Source organism: Kogia breviceps, chromosome 2, assembly GCF_026419965.1.
Source record: "Kogia breviceps isolate mKogBre1 chromosome 2, mKogBre1 haplotype 1, whole genome shotgun sequence".
NCBI classification, from domain to species: domain Eukaryota; kingdom Metazoa; phylum Chordata; class Mammalia; order Artiodactyla; family Physeteridae; genus Kogia; species Kogia breviceps.
The window spans coordinates 39779471-39799743 of record NC_081311.1 but is presented as its reverse complement, the minus strand read 5'-3'; the positions used below and the strand labels follow the sequence as shown (position 1 = coordinate 39799743).

General features: G+C 38.7%; 1 protein-coding gene across 1 annotated transcript in view; it reads right to left on the bottom strand.

The window, feature by feature from the left end:
- Positions 1–20273, bottom strand: part of PRKG1 (protein kinase cGMP-dependent 1) — a 1199831-nt gene that overhangs the window by 1150176 nt on the left and 29382 nt on the right. The window lies entirely within an intron of this gene.

The window sequence follows — 20273 nt, the reverse complement described above, 5'->3', positions numbered from 1 at the left end:
TAGTGAGGTGGATGGACCTGGAGTCTGTCATACAGAGTGAAGTAAGTCAGAAGGAGAAAAACAAATACCGTATGCTAACACATATATATGGAATCTAAAAAAAAATGTCATGAAGAGACTAAGGGTAGGACAGGAATAAAACAGACCTACTAGAGCATGGACTTGAGGATATGGGGAGGAGGAAGGGTAAGCTGTGACGAAGTGAGAGAGTGGCACGGACATATATACACTACCAAACCTAAGGTGGATAGCTAGTGGGAAGCAGCCTCATGGCACAGGGAGATCAGCTAGGTGGTTTGTGACCACCTAGAGGGGTGGGATAAGAAGGGTGGGAGGGAGGGAGACGCAAGAGGGAAGAGATATGGGAACATATGTATATGTATAACTGATTCACTTTGTTGTAAAGCAGAAACTAACACACCATTGTAAAGCAATTATACTCCAATAAAGATGTTAAAAAAAAAGAAATTATAGTGGTAGGACGTAGGGCCTTAAAAGAGTTCCTCTACAGCAGTTTTAAACCAATAATTGGTTTTTGGTTTTTAGGTGTTTTTTTTTTTTTTTTTGCGGTACCCGGGCCTCTCACTGTTGTGGCCTCTCCCATTGCGGAGCACAGGCTCCGGACGCACAGGCTCAGTGGCCATGACTCATGGGCCCAGCTGCTCCATGGCATGTGGGATCTTCCCGGACCGGGGCATGAACCCGTGTCCCCTGCATTGGCAAGCGGACTCTCAACCACTGCACCACCAGGGAAGCCCCCAAGAATTGTTTTTTAAATATGTGTATATAATTTAAATAAAAGATTGTCTGAGAGTCTTCAATGTAATTGTTCAGAATCAGATTTCTAGCAGTTTCTAAGCATGACCTAGAAGAATTTTTTGCTTACCGCTGTGAATTTTACTGTTTATTTCACCAAGCAGTAAAAATAAGTAAAGGTAAACATATTAAAAGTGTTTTAGGAGACAATTTTCATCCAAGAATAAAAATGTCTATTTTTCAAAACAGCATACATCCCTTTCCACAGGAAGAGCTACCAAATAAATGCACTAAACTATTACAGCACAGCCTAATAATTGTCTCCGTTGTTTCTTTGGAAGCAAATCAACTAAAATCCATCCCCAGACATTCGGCTTCCAAGACCTTTTTTTTTTTTTTTAATGGCATAATTATCAGGCACTCAAACTCCATCCATTTTTCAAAGTCTTTCCTGGAAATAAAACAGTTTAGGATTTCCTTAGGGGTTATCATTTTGGAGGAGAGTGAGATGCTTAGAAACAGCCATAAAAGGGCTCTCACCACAATCCCACCCAGCCCAACAATGCATAGGGTGCTAGGACAGCTTGACATTGGTCAGTGACTGACCCAAAGCATCACAGCCTACCTTCCCTAAGAAGGGGAATCTCTGAGCCATCCCTCATGGAGAATACAGCTCTCCTGTTCTCCATCTCCTCCAATTAAAAAAAAATATTTTTCCCTTTGCCTATGGAGCTCTGACTGAAAATGTTTAAGGTTAGGTTTTGGGTTTTTTTTTAAATTTTATTTATCTATTTATTTAGGCTGTGGTGGGTCTTAGTTGCGGCATGCGTGATCTTTTTTTTTTTTTTAGTTGCAGCGTGCCGACTTCTTAGTTGTAGCATGCAAACTCTTTAGTTGCAGCATGCATACAGCATCTAGTTCCCTGACCAGGGATCAAACCTGGGCCCCCTGCACTGGGAGCACAGAGTCTTAACCACTGGACCACCTGGGAAATCCCAAGGTTAGGTTTTTGATGTAAGAATTTCCTGTAACTTTTCCAAGGGGCTAGCCTCCAGAGGACAGGAGGAAGAGCCTATGAGTCCCTGGGGAGTTCCACTGTGTGATCTCACTGCCCCTACCACCAGTCCCCATGCCTCCCTCCATGACTAATCACAGGACTTATCACATGTTCAGCATCTCTAGTATCCACAGGAATTTATTCACCAAAACTATTCTGAGAACTAGAGATCTTCAGTTAACTCATCCATGTGACCTTCTCACAACCCAGTTTAGGCACATTTATCCACACAGAATCAAGCACAGGTAAGGACCCGAACATATAAAGAGAATCTGAGAGATTCAGAATGCCTATTGAAAGAAAGGTGCAAAATACAGGAGTGAGTGTGTTGATCTTATCCTTGGGGAGAACAAAAGTCATGGAGAATATAAGTCTATCACTTCTGCCATTGCAACTGTGTGACTTTGAGCAAGTTATTTAACTTCTCCACACCTCAGTTTCATCACCTGTAAATTGGAAATAGCAATAGTTATTTTCCTCATAGGGTTGTTATGAGGATTGAATGAACTACTGCATTTGAAGTGCTTTGATAAACGCTGGGTAGAGTGTAAAGGTAGCTAGTGTTACTCTGCACTGCATATAATTGACTGGTCCTCCTTCAGCAGCTCTGATCACTGGGAGTCAATGCTATCAGGAGTCTGAGGCTCTCTGGACAGCCTTCCTATTCCATGCCATTGTCCTTACTGTCCTTCCTTGGGGACATTTCAGCGTTCATTCATTCATACATTCACCCACCCAGCAAAGTGTTTATCGGTCTGACTACATTCCTGATACTGTGCAAGGGGATAAAAGTAGTAAACAAAACAGATCTTGACCCTATTCTTGTGGAGTCTGTAATATAAAGGGTAAGATAGGTGATTAAGCAGCCAATCAAAATATAGTGGGAAAAATGCTTATAGTAAGCAAAGTACAAAGGCATGTGGTTCCTGCCCCCTGCAGTCTAATGGGGAGACAGGAAAACACTGGAAATTGCATATTTTATAGTAACTGCTACAACAGGTTTAAGTATACAGTGCTACGGAAGCAAAAGGGGTGGACGGTAGCCTACTTTAAGGTGGGAAGGGCACAGGCAGGGAACATTTTCCATAGGAGGTTACATATAAGCCGAGACCTAAAGAATGAGTGTTTGAGTGTGTGACTGTGTGTGTGTGTGTGTGTGTGTGTGTGTGTGTGAGTGTATGTGCACACGCACGCGTGCATGTGAGTTAGATTTATCACAAGTGTCCTATGAGATAGTTGTTTATATCTGTGCTGGTAAAACCCTCAGATCCCCTGGTTCAGAACACAGTCACTTACTTATTCCCCAGTTGCTGGGGGCATTGGTGCCAACAGATTTCAGCTGAGTCCCTCTTGGGGACCAGCCCTCAGCTGAAGAGAACAGCCTCACTGAAGGTCACCCTGGCTCCCCAAGTGCTGCCACATCCACTGATTGGTCAATGAGGAGTATAAAGGTTTGGTCCCCTGGTCCCTATTGGACACTCTGACGTGTCCCCTGTAGGACTGGCTGTGGCCTTCATTTAGCTGCAAGGCAGGAGACATTTGGCTCAGTCCAAGCCTGTTTTCTTCCCTGTGGATCCTGAGAACCCTCCCCAATAAAATTCTCACCTGCGAATCTGGGACAACATCTCTCTTTTAGGGATGAGAAAACAAGTTTGAAACGTTAAGCCACTTGTTGAGGACAAGACAGCATGGCTCTCATTCAGAGAATAAAAGTAGCTCCGTATAGCTAAAGTGCAAAATCTGAAGGTAGAGTAGGCGAAAGGTAAACCATGTCTTGAATTATATCATGTCATAATAAGAAATTAGGGCTTTAAGAGGCAAACTATTATACATAGGATGGATAAACAACAAGGTCCTACTGTATAGCACAGGGAACTATATTCAATATCCTATGACAAACCATAATGGAAAAAAATATGAAAAAGAATATATTATATCTATACTATATATATATATATATATATGAGTCACTTTGCTGTAAAGAAGAAATGAACACATTGTAAATCAACTATACGTTAATAAAATTTTTAAAAAAGAAATTAGGGCTTTAACCTGAGGCAGTGGGAAGTATTAGAAGTATTGAGAGTCAGATGATTGGTTAAGGGCTTTAGCATGACAAATTAGGTATTGTGGCCATAGTTTTAATGGGTGAAAGTATTTTCTTACCAGGGAGGGATTGCCGGGATTTGTTTGTTTTTTTTCTGATTACCCCATTACTAGTTATTGTTTTCTATGAGTCCAAAATACTAGAAGGGAATGGTGTGCTGCGATTAAAAGAGAAGAGAACAAACACCTCAGAGACTGAGAGCACCATGTACAGAGTTCCTGGCCAAACAAGCCGATGTCAATGTGTATAAAAAGGGGACAACCGCTTACCTACTCCACTGTACTGGCTCAGAGGATATGGTCTAAAAATGGGGCTCTGGTTCAGGTGAGGGGTTGCCTCCCTTCCTCTGCTCCTTCCCACTCAATAGCAGCGGTACCTTGACCATAAGCGAGCAGAAGGGCTTGAAAACCACTGGGTGTGAAGACTCCACTTACCCTCTCTACTTGAGACTGTATGCGTTCAAGGTATTACGTGTTAAAAATATGAAGTTGTTCGAAGCAAACCAAAATAGGTGGCACCACCCCTTGTAACCATTTCCTTTCCCACATGACTTGGCAGTCCCTCCCATTAAAAGGCAGAGTGTACTTCTTTGACTCCTGATCTTGGACTCAGCCATTTGACTTGATTTGGCCAATGGAATGTTAGTAGATACAATGTAACGGGAAACCTGAAACATGCATGCGTACTGGGGCTTGCACTCTTATTTCCATCATCACCAGGAGAGTCACGTGGAGCAGAACTGTTCCAATGGACACATGGACTTTCAGTGAGAAGCAGACCCTCCCAAGCTTGAAGCCGAGCCCTAGGTGAAGCTCAGGGGAACCCCAGACAACCCACAGACAATATTTATTCATCTCCTACTACATGCTCTGCAAGAACGTGAAAGACAGGATCTTCAAGACCAAGTCCCAGAAAGCAAACTCTTTATTCCTGTTTGAGAAGAAAAGAAACAATAAATTCTGAAGAAAAAAAACCATAAAATGATGCCAAGTTACCAAATATAAAATCCAGTGTGAGTACAACATGTCATCAGGATAATGTTTTAAAAGATTATAAAAATTAGGTCAGTGCTTATGACTATGCTGAAGACTAATTGTAAGGTTAAAAAGTGAGTTTTTAAATTATACTTAGGATGCACCCAGAAGGGTCTCATAAAATATGAAAAACAGTCAGACTAAAATAAATGAAAAACAATGGGATCATTTTCAAAACATAGAACAACTTATTTAATTTGACATGATCCTTATAACTTCTTCTGTTAAAATCATTGAAGTCTCCTAGTTAAAAGCAAAACTCTAATAACACTACTAATAATTTTCATCTCTAGTTACCAAAAAGCCTGTTACAAATATGGGGAGTGAACAATAAACTGCCAGTAAGATTTATGCAAAACACCTGAGCACCATCTTTCATACCATATCAACAGTAGTAATGACTAGAACTTATGACTTGAGAATTGAGAGTTTATAAGTGTGTGTCTGTAACTATCTTGATAAGTTGACCACAGTGTGTGAAGTAAGAACCCCAAGAGGAAAAAAAAAAAAGGTTTTATGAAAGCCTATAAGCAGAAACAGGCTTGAACAACTGTGCGTTGTCAACTGGCAACTTCCCAAAAAGGTGGGTAAGAAAACCTTGGTTCTGGCCTGAAATTTAATAACTAAGAAATAAAAACTCTTACTGAATTGAAAAATAATAAAGTCAAAATTTTATAATCCCTGTTAGGTTGATAGACTTCTGATTAAAATAAAATGAAGTTAATGTGAAAAAGGCACTCTTACTAAATTTTTAAAGTGTAAGGCCATTTAATTAATCACCTTTGAATGAACTCTTTATAAATACAATCTTTTTGGTCTAAAAATTCTTTTAATTTTTTATACATCTCCTGCGGATATTGGTAAAATGGGTTTTAAGTGATTTTATTTCTATATATTAAGGTTTTAATTTACCACTTTCTAAACTAGTTCATAAATCAGAATTCAAGACATGCCTAAAAAAGTTTCCTTGTGAAACAGAATTTAGAATTTGCTTACATTTGCTATAAGTCATTCCTTCATTTCATCCAAGAATTCATTCTAATATTTTGACATGGGAAAGCAGACTCAGGAGTCATATAGTCCAGAGTTGAATTCAGGTCCCTCCTCAATAATTCTTACTTCTCAGAGTTGTTGAGCAGACTGAATGCAATGATGTAGGAAAATCACTAGCATATTATAGGCACTCCATAAATATTAGTCTCTTCCCTTTCCTACTACCATGTGCCAGACAGAGAGCTGGAATGTTTTCAGTCAAGTCAGAAGCTTGGAATTGGATTCTTTGACTATAACTAGGGTAGGAGTATACATGTCTCCATTTACTTAATCCCCCAATAAATAAATGATTCTGTTTCCCTTCCCATTGCTTCCAAGAATTTTATTCTAAAGGTCAGGGGGACGAACTGAAGCTCTTGATGGAAAGTGTGAAGGTAAAAGATGAGTCAACAGAAGATTGTTCACTCCCCTTCCCAGAGTCTGTTATCAGCTCTCAGCCTCGGAACTCTCCCCAACTTGCCCTGCCCACCTCTCAGCTTCATACCCGTTCCTGAAGGATCATATCCCAAACACACCCAGCTCCCAACAAAAAACCTTCATAGGAACTTTCAGAATCGATCTTTTAGCATTATCAGATGAAAATAGTACCTTTCACGTACTTATTCAACAAATATACATTGAGCACCCTTCAAGAGTGAAGCAGTATACTAGAAACTAAGGTTACAATGATGAAACTAGAAAGGGCCTGGTGGAAAAAGAAAGGACAAACAGATCAACAGATAATTATTCAAGTAGACTCTATAGGTGTAATAGGGACTTAGATAAGCCAAGAGAAGAGTACTATGGGAACACACTGGCAGGAGGGGACAGCAAGAGGCACATCTGATAATATTTAACAATGGTGGTATTAATACAGAAGCACAAAATGGAGTACAATCTAAATGCTGAAGAATAAACATTAGGTAACTTGTATTACATTAATTAAAAATAATATTTCAAAAATAAAATAAAATAATATTTCAGAAGAATATGTGATTACAGGGTGAATACTAATTGTATGTTATTGGACTTCCCTGGTGGCACAGTGGTAAACAATCCACCTGCCAATGCAGGGGACACGGGTTCGAGCCCTGGTCCGGGAAGATCCCACATGCCGTGGAGCAACTAAGCCTGTGCACCACAACTACTGAGCCTGTGTTCTAGAGCCTGTGAGCCACAACCACTGAGCCCACACGCCACAACTACTGAAGCCCATGCTCCACACCAAGGAAAGCCACCGCAATGAGAAGCCCATGAACCAAAACGAAGAGTAGCCCCCTCTCACTGAAACTAGAGAAAGCCTGCGTGCATCAATGAAGACCCAACGCAGCCAAAATTTAATAAATAATTTTTTAAAATTGTATATTATTTCATGAGTTAAGTAGCAAAAGTCTTTACTGTATTATTCCATTTTTTGTTTAAAACAAAAGTGTGTATGCGTAGAAAATAATAGAGAGATATATAATAAAACGCTAGTGATAAGTTTATCTCTGGGTAGCAAGATTATAAGTAATTTCACTTTTTAAAACGTGTCTATAGTTTCTAAATTATCCACAAAGAACACATAGTAATTTGGTACTTTATTAAAGATACATTTTAAATTTAAAATATTTTTTTTAAGTTTATCTGAGCAACTCACATTTACCAAATGCCTACCACACATATAAAGTACTGTGCTAAGTGCTGGGGCCACAGAGCTATAAAAGGAATGTCCCGTGCCCTGAAGCAGCTTCCAGCACTGGGATGCAGACATGTAGTAAATACCCACAGTAAGATATTGCCCAGATATTATGTTAATAATGCCTGATTATTTACCCAGAACTGATTGTTCCCTAAACACTACAACCAAGACAACAGGAAGGCAATGCTGCCTTTGAGTTTTGTGATCAACAATTTATGAAACAACAGGTTGTTGAAAATACTCTTCTGCTGTCCCCTATTCTAACATCTATAATCATCAGGAACCTTTTTTTTGTTTAACAGGGTGGTGTAATTTTTTTTAAATTAATTTTTATTGGAGTATAGTTGATATACAATGTTATATTAGTTTCTTCTGTACAGCAAAGTTAATCAGTTATATGTTTATATGTATACATAGACCCACTCTTTTCTATTCTCATATAGGTCATTACAGAATATTGAATAAAGTTCCCTGTACTATACAGTAGTTCCTTATTAATTATTTTATATATAGTAGTGTGTATATGTCAATCTCAATGTCCTAATTTATTCCTCCCCCCACCTTCCCCTTGGTAACCATAAGTTTGTTTTCTACATCTGTAACTCTATTTCCATTTTGTAAGTAGGTTCATTTGTACCATTATTTTAGATTCCACCTATAATCGATATCATATGATATGGGACTTTCTCTGTCTGACTTACTTCACTCAGTATGACAATCTCTAGGTCCATCCATGTTGCTGCAAATGGCATTATTTCGTTCTTTTTTATGGCTGAGTAATATTCATTTGGATATAGGTACCACATCTTCTTTATCCATTCCTCTGTTGACGGACATTTAGGTTGCTTCCATGTCCTGGCTATTGCAAATAGTGCTGCAATGGACATTGGGGTACATGTATCTTTTTGAATTATGGTTTTCTCTAGATATATGCCCAGGAGTGGGATTACAGGATCATATGGTAGCTCTATTTTTAGTCTTTAAGAACCTCCATACTGTACTCCATAGTGGCTATACCAATTTACATTCCCACTAACAGTGTAGGAGGGTTCCCTTTTCTCTACACCCTCTCCAGCATTTACTGTTTGTAGATTTTTTGATGATGGCCATTCTGACCAGTGTGAGGTAATACCTCACTATAGTTTTGATTTGCATTTCTCTAATGATTAGTGATGTTGAGCATCTTTTCATGTGCCTCTTGGTATGTCTTCTTTGGAGAAGGAAACTGTTAATACCGTTCATTACACTGTGATAACCAGATTTAATTGAGCACTCTTTCACATAATAATTAAACAATACTATGAATTAACTAGCATTATTATTCCCATTTTATGGATGTGGAACTGAGTAGCAGAGAGGTTAAGGTCAAAGTTGCACTGCTGACAAATAAAGGAGCCAAGATTTGAACGCCAGCAGCCTGAACCCAGAGCCCAAACCCTTGATCATTATGCTTTACTGTCTCCCTTTTATAACCATCTGCATCATCTCTGTCCCTTTCCTGCCACATACCTACATTCAAAATTCGAAATAAGAACAAGCCATCACACAGAGCTGGTGTTAGAGAGAGAAGGTTAGGGAGAACGGTCTGAGGGCAGGGTTGGTGTCCTCAGCACCCAGCATAGGCTTGGGACACAACAAAGCTCAATAAATAATTTGCTGTATGAATGATGCAGAAAGACATTCAGTTTTGAGCCCTCCCAGTTCCAATATCAGCTTAATTTTAAAAAATATTTTCCTCTTTCTTCTAAAAATCAAGTGTAGAACAGGGAAAGGTCTTTTAATCTAGATTTTCAATCTATATTTTTCTGAATTTTAATACCATTTTTATAGTAATCCTAAGGTAAATATATTATATATATTATATAAAGTTAATTTCTTCTTTGATTATTTTGAGTAAAAATGATGTGAACTCTAAGTGTAAATTCCTCCAGTTAGCGTAGACAGCACTTAAACTTTTTTAAGTTGGGATAGATTTTTTTTTTTTTTTTTTTTTTTTTTTTGTGGTACGCGGGCCTCTCACTGTTGTGGCCTCTCCCGTTGCGGGGCACAGGCTCCGGACGCGCAGGCTCAGCGGCCATGGCTCACGGGCCCAGCCGCTCCACGGCATGTGGGATCTTCCCGGACCGGGGCACGAACCCGTATCCCCTGCATCGGCAGGCGGATTCTCAACCACTGCGCCACCAGGGAAGCCCAGGGATAGATTTTATTGGAGCATTATGACAAGTCAATTTTATGAATTGTGGACAAAACTAAGTTGCCATCAAATGACTACACAAATTAAGGTTTTCATGAAAAAGATATGGATAATTGTGTATTTCTAGAAATGGCAGCACTGCTGGCACAGACTGTGAAGTGCAAGATAATATTCTGTCTGTCTCACATTTAGATTAACATAAGTCACCAACAAACTCCTCATTATTCATTGCCTGTGGAATAAAGATATGAAGTCACCTCCATTAGTTCCTGTCCTGATGCCCTCTGCAACTTTACCACTGCTCAGAAACAGAAAGGATCCCATTTTCAAACCTTGATGAAAAAGTAATTAAAGTATAAACAAATATATTATGGGGCTTAATGCCTAGGTCCCTGAAGAGTACTTGCTACATAATAAAAAAATTAAACACTTTTAATTTCCAAATGTGATTTTTTCATATATTTCACTTATTAATCATTGCATCCCTTTTCCTCTACTTGAATTCTAAGCATTGTCTAGAAGCATTTTATTGCTTCTGGTGTGAAGAAATGCTGTGCCCTATGTAACACTCAAAGTAAGTTAAAGAGAAGAGGTCCTCTCAAAAGATTTAAATCTTAAAAGAGACAACAGGGATACTGGGAGCTATAAAAACAAATGAACAAACTTGAAATAAGAGCAAACATTAAAAGGGTATAATGGGATGGAATGCTTAAACGCAATGAGTTGGGGGTATTTGCTTTCTTTCCTTCCTCCGTGTACTCAATTAGGTTAGTATAAAAACAGTGTTTACTTTGCAAACCTAGCTCTCTGTATGACAGATATTTTCTACAGAAATTTTCATTACTAATGTTTGGAAATGATACCTGTATGAGATATGTGGTTTAAAACCATTATTCACGCTGAAATATGCCTAGAGGACTGTGTGGAAGATACAACACATATTAACTGAATATCTCCCATGTGCAAGGTAGCGTCTAAATTAACCAGCTTAAATGCCTTTCACCCTGACATGGGACAATGGTACTCAATTCCCTCATTCAAGGACAAGGATAAAGCAAAGTAGCGTGGATAAGGGCACATGTCATATAGTCAGACCAATGTCAAATTCTAGCTCCATCACTTATGACTTACTAGCTGTTTCCTTAAAATAGGAAGCTAGGTTAATGGCTGGTCCAGTGGCTTTCAGTAAATGTTTACTGTAATTACTTCTTCTTATTATTATTATTATTGAGAAGTGACAATACAAAAATGGAAATGGGCTGCCACTTTTGTAAGGATATGATGGAGTGAGTATTAGCTATTTAAGGCAAGAGCAGCTCATCCAAATGGAGATGTTCTATGAATAGCTGGACATAGGAGTCTGAGACTCAAAGATCAGAATAAGAGTAAGTTTGGAGAGATGAGAATGTAAGCTTTGAGAACAACGAGGTTCTAAGACAGGGAATATAGAAAGACGTGGAAGTTAGGGGACAGGAAGAGGAGAAAGAACACAGGGTAATTAGACAAGTAATTAGGAACGTTAATTTAAATAAGACACCTCAGAATGAGTGCCTGCACACACACACAATTTTTTCGGTGTCTGAGTGTGTATGTATGTATTACATTGAACACATGCATTTATCTCCACTGTCTCAGGAAATAAAATCTATTAAAGTATAGAAATTAAAAACAAAATCAGCAAGGGCAAAGAAGATGAGAGAGGAAATAATAATAATTAATAGCAAGCTGTCAGCAGAACTTTGGGAGAAAAATTAGCAGAGCAGCAGAACTGAGAAGGCCAATACCAAATACCTGCAGAGGGTGGCGCCAATGAGCAGCAAGTCAAAGAACATCGGAGGGGCCGGAATCAGAGATAACAGGTAGACCCAGCAGCTCCAGTCTGCTGTCTCTCTGCTCAGCTCGAAAAACACTGACAGCTGCTTCAGGAGACTGGAATGTTCTCAGCAGTCACTGAACAGCTGAAAGGTTTCCCAACAAAACCTCCACTTGCCCCACTGAATTGCACTACAGTGAAGCCCACCAATTTTAATGTTTTTCCCATGCGGAGTATCCGACGAACTCTGGAATAAACTTGATTTATATAAATAATATTCTGTAATGCTTTCTAACCCTTTTACTACAATAGAGACCTCAACATTTCTTTAGGCCTTCTTGTTCAATTGAGAAAAATCACAGGGTTAGTTAATTTCATAGTTCAGGGTCTAACACTGTATCTTTTCCTGCTTAACATCCCCAGTAGTTTTATACTCATATGATGAGATGTACAATACAATAAACATTTATATGGTATAATCCTGTGTTAACAAGAAAACATAGGCAGGTATGAGGCAAACCTGCATTTTGACTTCTAATTTTATCACATACTAGCTGTGTGATCCTGAATAAGTCACCTAACTTCTCTGACCCTTAGTTTACCTACAAAATTGAGTCACAGATCTACTTTTCAGGGCTGATAAGATAAAATGAGATACCGCATGTAGATAGTAAAGAATGATATGCTTGATACATAGAAGTCACTTGATAAACATTAGTTTCCTTCTTTTCTACTTTCTCATCCACCCCATACCCTCCACTCCAACCCTTGTATCTAGAAAACAAATATTTAGAGGCTCTTTGTTTACAACCATTCTAAACCCTTTATTGAATATGTGCCACCTCTTTGTCTTTCTGCTAAGTCTCAGATCTATGAGCAGGTCTATGAAGAGGAGCTTGTCCTCAAGAAACTTTGCATTTAGTTGAGGAAATCAACATCACACAAATTGAAGGGTTAGAGCTGACTCATTTTACAAACAGGATAAATATGACTCTATGTAAGAACAGCCTAGGGAATTAATTCTGGTAACACTTTTTATCTTTATTTTTGAAGTGTAGTTAATTTACAATATTGTGTTAGTTTCAGGTGTACAGCAAAGTGATTCACTCCTGGGTATATATCCGGAAAAGACAAAAACTCTAGTTTGAAAAGATACAGCCACTCCTATGTTCATAGTGCATTATTTACAATAGCCAAGACCTGGAAGCAACTAAGTGTCCATCAACAGATGAATGGATAAAAAAGATGTGGTGTATATATATACAATGGAATATTACTCAGCCAGAAAAAAGAGTGAAATATTTTCTTTGCACCAACATGGATGGACCTGGAGAATACCTAGTAACCTTTTATTCATCCCCTATGAATCCAATCTACCAGCTAGGAATCTGTAAGAAGCAAAACTGAATTCTGAAGGAAAAATTCAGAAGGTTCATCAATGAATACTTTCAAAAATGGAATTAGAGTCAAGTCTGATTTTTCTTAAAGGTGGGAGGCAATCTAGGAACCAGGTGACCTCTTGAGTCCCATCTCATCAGGGTCTCTAATTGGTAAACAGATTAAAACCAGTGGATCAAATGGGACCTTCCAAAACTGAAGGATTGTGCACCTGAAGAAATCTGCACATATGTTTCTTTCTTTGATTATGGAAAGTAAGTTGCATCAGGAAGTACTTTCTATCATAAATAATTTAAGCAAACTTTAAAGGACAAGTCATCTTCTGGGGTAAAATATGATGCTTTGAATCAATTTCTTCTCTGATTTTGGAGTGCCATTATAAGTTATGCAGTCCCATGCAGTAGCAGGTAAGCAAGAACAAGTGACAATGATCCACATGTTTAGACCTTCATAATTCCTCTAAATCGTATGAAGTGCTACCATCTTTTGAAAGAGAAGAACCTATGTTTGAGAAATGTAACTTATGAATTACTGATCCCAAAGCTTCCTATAAAAAAAAAAACTGCATATTGTCATTGGTGTTCCTTTGAACCCAAAGATAAATACAGTGGTCAACTTACTACTTTTCCAACATCTAATTATTGAACATCTACTATGACGGAGGCATCACAGAAAAAAGTGTACTAAATGCACTGAATGACTTGTATTTCTGTTTTTCAACAACAACAGCAAAAATTCATATTTCTTGGCTGCTTTCTCTGTCAGGAGAGTGTTAATTACTTGACAGGCAGAATCCTGATCTTCAAATAGTTCTAGGAGACAGAAGTTCATTATTATTATTTTCATCACAATCATTATCATCGCCATTATGCACATGAGAAGTTAAATGACTTGCCCCAGGTTCCCCAGCCAACAAATGGTGGGGTCCTGGTTTGAACCATGGAAGTTTAACTCCTGTGCTTACACTCCTACATCTGCATAAATATTTTAGACTTCCATCAAAGCCATGATTTCACTTGAGCCTCCCAAGAAATGAATGAAATGGCAAAGGAGTGTGTCTGTTTGAAAGTTCGCTTGGTTGGAAGAAGTCATCCACGGTCCCAACTTGTTTATGCCACAGTCGGCACTGGAATCCTGCTCTGTGGTCAGCTGTTGGTGCAGCAGGTTCTCCTACAGCTGAATCTGATGAGCGCAAACTTTCACATCTCTTATAACACACCCTCTAAAATCTCACAATGTTTATGACTTCGGATGTTCTGGCTTAAGAAATATGGCAGTAAAGGAAACAGAAGAGCTGGCTTTTAAAAATAGTTATGAGCTAATGATATGGATTGTTAAACTCTGGGTGCTGAGACCTTTCTCAAATGTAAACCATTAGGCAAAGATGAGGAGCTTCTTTCCAGAGCAGCAGATGCTGATCTGGTGACACAGACCTTGGTGATAATGATTTCATTTCTCTGATGCCACATGAATAATACCTGTGCGATCATGCTGTGTGATGGATGCTGGTGCAGTCCGGAGACCTTGCTCACCTCCCTTTTATTGAATTGTTGCCATAAAGGTTGAGTCTTCATTTTCCTAGCCATTATTTTGAAGCACATTTGCCCAAAGCGAATTGGCAACTTGTGCTTTTTGTAACCTTACACTGCAAATCTAATATCTGACACCAAATTGAAATAATAAAATGCCTTTATATGGTATCTTTCCACTCCTACATTGTCTGTGCACAGAGGTAGTATGAAGAAAGGAAGTTGTCTTGCATCCTTTGAGAGGGCAGCTGCTAATAATCTATTGATTATTTTTTAAATAAAATTTTTATTAAAATAAGCACAGATAGGATCCTACTTATGGGGCTTTGAAATATAGAATTAAATTTAATGAGGCAAGTTAGTTTAGGTGATTGTTAAACTGTAAGATTACAGATCATTCTAGAATGATCAAACATCTAGCTGAAGATCACTGCAGAAATAACCAACCAACCGACCAGATACATTTCTAAAGGAAAAGTACTCTGTCTCATTTTGCCAGTCTTCCAGGGTAGGAGTTTCTCACTTATTTGGGCCAACAAGCTTAAACCCATTGTGGGTTTGATCTGGTATCTTATTTGTTCTTCTTTCCTGATAATTTTCTACATTTCCTTTTATTTCTTTGTCTTTCCATTCCACCATCTGAATTCTTCTTGGTTTTTCAATTTTTTGTTTGTTTTAATTTATTTATTTATTTTTGGCTGTGTTGGGTCTTCGTTTCTGTGCGAGGGCTTTCTCTAGTTGTGGCGAGTGGGGGCCACTCCTCATCACGGTGCGTGGGCCTCTCACTATCGCGGCCTCTCTTGTTGCGGAGCACAGGCTCCAGACGCACAGGCTCAGTAGCTGTGGCTCACGGGCCCAGTTGCTCAGTGGCATGTGGGATCTTCCCAGACCAGGGCTCGAACCCGTGTACCCCGCATTGGCAGGCAGATTCTCAACCACTGCGCCACCAGGGAAGCCCCTCTTTGTTTGTTTTTTATTCTTCTGACTTCTCTTCCCTCTCTTCTCCTGGTGATACGATTAAGCAGGTATTCTAATTTTGTTGTTAAGTCTCCCCATACTCCTGCCAAGCTCATTCATTTCTAAAGCTCTTGGCTTTCATTGAGAATACAGCCAAATTAAATCAACAGAGAGTTATTGGCAGACTTACATGTAAGCACACAGTCAAGCAATGCCACTGTTTTTCACTGGGTCCCTGGCTTTCTGACCTGGATTAAAAAATATGAAAAAGTCCTTTTATGCCCTCTGATATTTAATCATTGCGTTTCATTCCTGAAAGCCAGGAGGAAAATAATTCGAGGATTCCTCAAAGACATTTCTCATTTGGAAATCCTGTATTTTAATAAGTTAGCATATCTGATTTTTAAACAGGATTTTTTTTTTTTTTTTTAGGAGTAATACAGACCACCGGAGCTATGGGTCTTTCTCAAATATTCATTAGTTTCCCCTTAGCGGTTTTGAATAACAGAAATAAGGTCACTGGAATAAAGCTGCTTCACAAGAAAAAAGATATTTCACTTTGATTGTCTCAGTCCTGCCTTAGTGTGTTTACCTGTGATAAATGCCTTGTCTTTGTCTAGCATTAGCTACCAAAGGGAAATCAACTGTATATAACTATTACAACCAGGCGATCATTTCTCTTCAGTTTGATATTTTAAAAAATGAATCCCTGTCAAAACAAGCTGACAGTGAGGACAATTAAGGAGTTTGATTCCTGGGTTGCAAACAAGAAGCTAAGAGCCTTACAGAGCAAAATATGGTTAGTAAATAATCACTTTCCACTTGGTGTGGCGCCATTTTGTTCTGGTTGACTTAACGATCTCTGAAAATCTGGGGATTCTTTTCCTGTCCTATGGTAACCCTAAGTAGATCCAGTAAAAATTAAGATTAGGATTTTTAAAATTAGGATTCTCTTACATGTTTTTAAAGCTTTATTTGCTTTCATCTTGGGAAAATAATGAAAATAGCAAGATTTAATGACAACGATCTTGATGTGATCATTTTAACTTCTATTAGAAAGTGTTGTTAAATATTAAATTTTAAATAGATCTCAACAAAAATTAGGTTAATGCTAAGAAAATCAATGAGGGGCTGCAAAAGGGTTGTGAATAAGAGTAAGTACCAAACTTGATTATGCAGTAATTGTATTCAGAAAACTTGATGGCCCATAAACAAGCTAGGTAAATGGCCTGTCCATTGAAAAATCCATGGAACACTAACCTTTCAAAAAGAACAGTAGGTCAGTATACCTTTGAGAAGTGTAGTGATTACAGATACCACGTTATTTCTCCCTTGAAATACACAGGATCAATGAGATGCTCAGTCCACTAATAAGAATTTGTGAGACATTCAGATCTGTCAACTATTTCACCAGCAGGCTGTTGGGGAAGCATCAGAGCCTGGGCATGTAACCTGGGCAGACACATAGGACCAACTGGCTTAATGCTCCACAGTCACCATTCTAAGACTCTTAATAATTTTTTAACAAGGAACCTTGGCTTTTCATTTTGTGCTTGGTCCTACAATCTATGTAGCCAGTCCTGAGCCAGAGATTTGGATTCAGACAGATGAAGAGTTGATTCTGGGTCTAGCACTGCCTGAGTAAAATAGGGTGAATCTGTACAATCTCTGAGTTCCCATTTCCTTTGGGGGAAATATGAATATCCACTTTCAGAGTTTTAATAGTTAAGGAAGATAATGCATATAAAATGTGCAGCACAGCCCCTATCACACAAAAGTCTCCAATAAATGTTAGTTCTCTATCTTCTCCTCCACCCTGTTTAATTCATCACCATCACTGGAAACTATTAAAAGGATGTTACTGAGAGGATGATCTGTCTTTAAGGTCAGTATCCTGAAGTTATCAACTAGCTGGCCTGACTTGGAAAGATAAAAGAAAACAGAGATCAGATTTAAGCCACATCTCAACATACAGCCTGAATGCAAGGCAATGTGGGTCAGTAGCTGTCACCTGTCACTTATCCTTCTCATGAATGAAGAAACTAGTGTAGCTGATTGGCCTTAGGTTCCCTCATATTGTAAAGTGAGGTGCCAGACCATCTAGGTGGGACTTCTAAAGGGAGGGTTTAAAATCTGCTCTGTTCATTTCAGCTAATCCCCCACCTCAAAATGATGTAAGAGGTTGAACGTGTAGACTGAAAGAGAATTTTTTGGGCATTTTCTATTCCATTCCTACCCATGTGGTCATGAGAAAGAGACAGGATATTTATTTCCCTCTGTACTAGTTTCCTAGGGCTGCCATAACAAAAGACTGCAAACTGGGTGGTTTTAACGACAGAGATTTCTTGTCTCATATTTCTGGAGGCTAGAAGTGCAACATCAAGGTGTTGGCAGGGTAGGTTCCTTCTGAGGATTGTGAGGGAGCATCCATTCCATGCATCTGCTAGTTTCTGGTAACTTGCTGGTAGTATTTGGCATTCCTTGGCACTGACCTCTGACTTTATATCCACGTGACATTCTCTCTGTGTGCATGTTTGTGTCCAAATTTCTTCTTTTTATAAGAACACCAGTCAAACTGGCTTAGCACCCACCCTACTGCAGTATGACCTCATCTTAACTGAACTAATTACATCTGTAATGATCCTATTTCCAAATAAGGTCACATTCTGAGGTAACAGGGGTTAGGATTTCAACATATGGATTTGGGGACACAACATTCAACCCACAACATCCTCCCTCAAGCCAAGTATGACAGTCTGCTTTATGAGGCTCAAAAGACTTTGCCCTTGTCTTCTGTAGTTTGAAGGACTCGGATGCCCAGAGGTCTAAAGCTATGCCTGGAGCAGATTTGGCCCGATGACAGAGTAAAGGTGGCTACATCAGGATCTACTTATTCTCCCATTGACATCAGGACAAAGGGGAGTGTTTTCAGGGGACCAAACTTGAATGTAACCTAAAGCCAGCCCAACAATATCATCTGGAGGGGCAGGTGGATGCCAGCAAAGGGTTTGATCAGGACAGAGGCAAGCAATCAACCAAAGGAGAAGTGTACCCCAGTGAAAGGAGCTATTCCCAGCCAGAGTGCCTCTGAGGAATCTGAACAAGTGTCCAAAACAGAAGGAGTCAGCTTTGGTTATCAGCCTTCATCAGAAGGGGTCAACATCCCATGGCACCAGAACCAGCCAGTTAAGTCAGCTCCGCAGCCCCCTCCCCCCATCAGATCCAGCAGCTAATGAGTACAGCAGAGGGGAGCAAGGAGAAAACAGAAGCCAGACACACTACCCCTTTTAATGCAACGTTTAAGCCTGATAGAGGATATAGATGGGGGAAGGAGAAACGTTAAATTTGAGTGAGTTTGGAATTCTGATGTTCCATCAGATGGGAAATTTTAATTTACTAAAATGGGACTATTCTTGTGATTGAAAGAGACTACAAAAGTATAGTACCTACGCCAGATGTCATCCAGGAAAGAGGAAGAAGAGATCTATGGAGCAAGTTTAGAAGGGAATGGTGAAATTTTTTTAAACGCCTTTTAAGCCTATACCCTATCAGTCCAGCTGGTCAATCACCTGGGTACCTGGGCTTTAAGTACTCAAAGCGGGGAAGGGTAGCACGTCAGGTAGGAGCTCCGTGTTTATGGTTACACAAAATATATATATATATATATATATATATATATATATATATTTAAAATTACCTCATCCCTCTGCCTCAAGTTTTTTCATCTAAAAAGTATCCATATCATAAGGTTATTATAAAATCAAATTAAATAGAATCTAAATAAAATGTGTAAAACTTAGCACAATCTTAATATGTATGTGGGGAAGGTACATTTGCTACCAATGATCCAGACAAAGGAGAGGAAATAAAAGTCTGCTCTATTTAACACTGACCCCCAACATAATTAACTATCCATAATTGGCTATAATTTGGGTTTCAACAAGAAAACAATGATTACTCATAGAGGTAAAAGTTTATTTTAAAGGTACAAATTATTATAAGCACTGTATTATAACCAATACTGAAGAAGATCCTGATTTAAATTTAGAAGCACTTCCTTTATGTATAAATGAAAATCAACACCATTTGATTGATGTTGTCATACTCCGCAGTTACAGCTGCTTGGACATCAGAAGTTCTGATATAGAAGTTGTGTTTCATCAGTGGAGATGTTAAAATTTGAATACCATCTACTACCCTAATATGTTGGAAATAACAGGGTCAATTAAAATGACAGAAATGTTTCACCATTTAAAATTATAATGCTTAAAACATGTAACATTAGCCTGGAAATCTTTGGAATAGCAGAATCTCTGCCAGTTCTGAATGTTCTTGGCTAAATTTTAAAGTGAAAATTATTTTGTGCTACGCAGCTTTCTTTTTGTTTGTTTTCCTCACTGCACAACCAGGGGTATCAGAACTATAAAGATACATTGGTAAATACCAGCGGAAAACCTTGTCTAAAATTCAAATTGGAATTAAATTATGAAAAGCAGTGAATTCTGAGAGCCCAAAGAAAATGCCCAGGTTATGCATTATTTCTATTTCTAATATGCTTTTTGTATGATATAAGAGATTAATTTAAACAACTCCATATGATTTGATTTACTGGAAACCATCTCTGTGAATTTACCCAGTAACAAGAGAAAAGTCAGTGCAGGATGGTATTAATACCCAGGTCACGATTTCTTCTAGTTTCCTGGGTTTCACCTCTG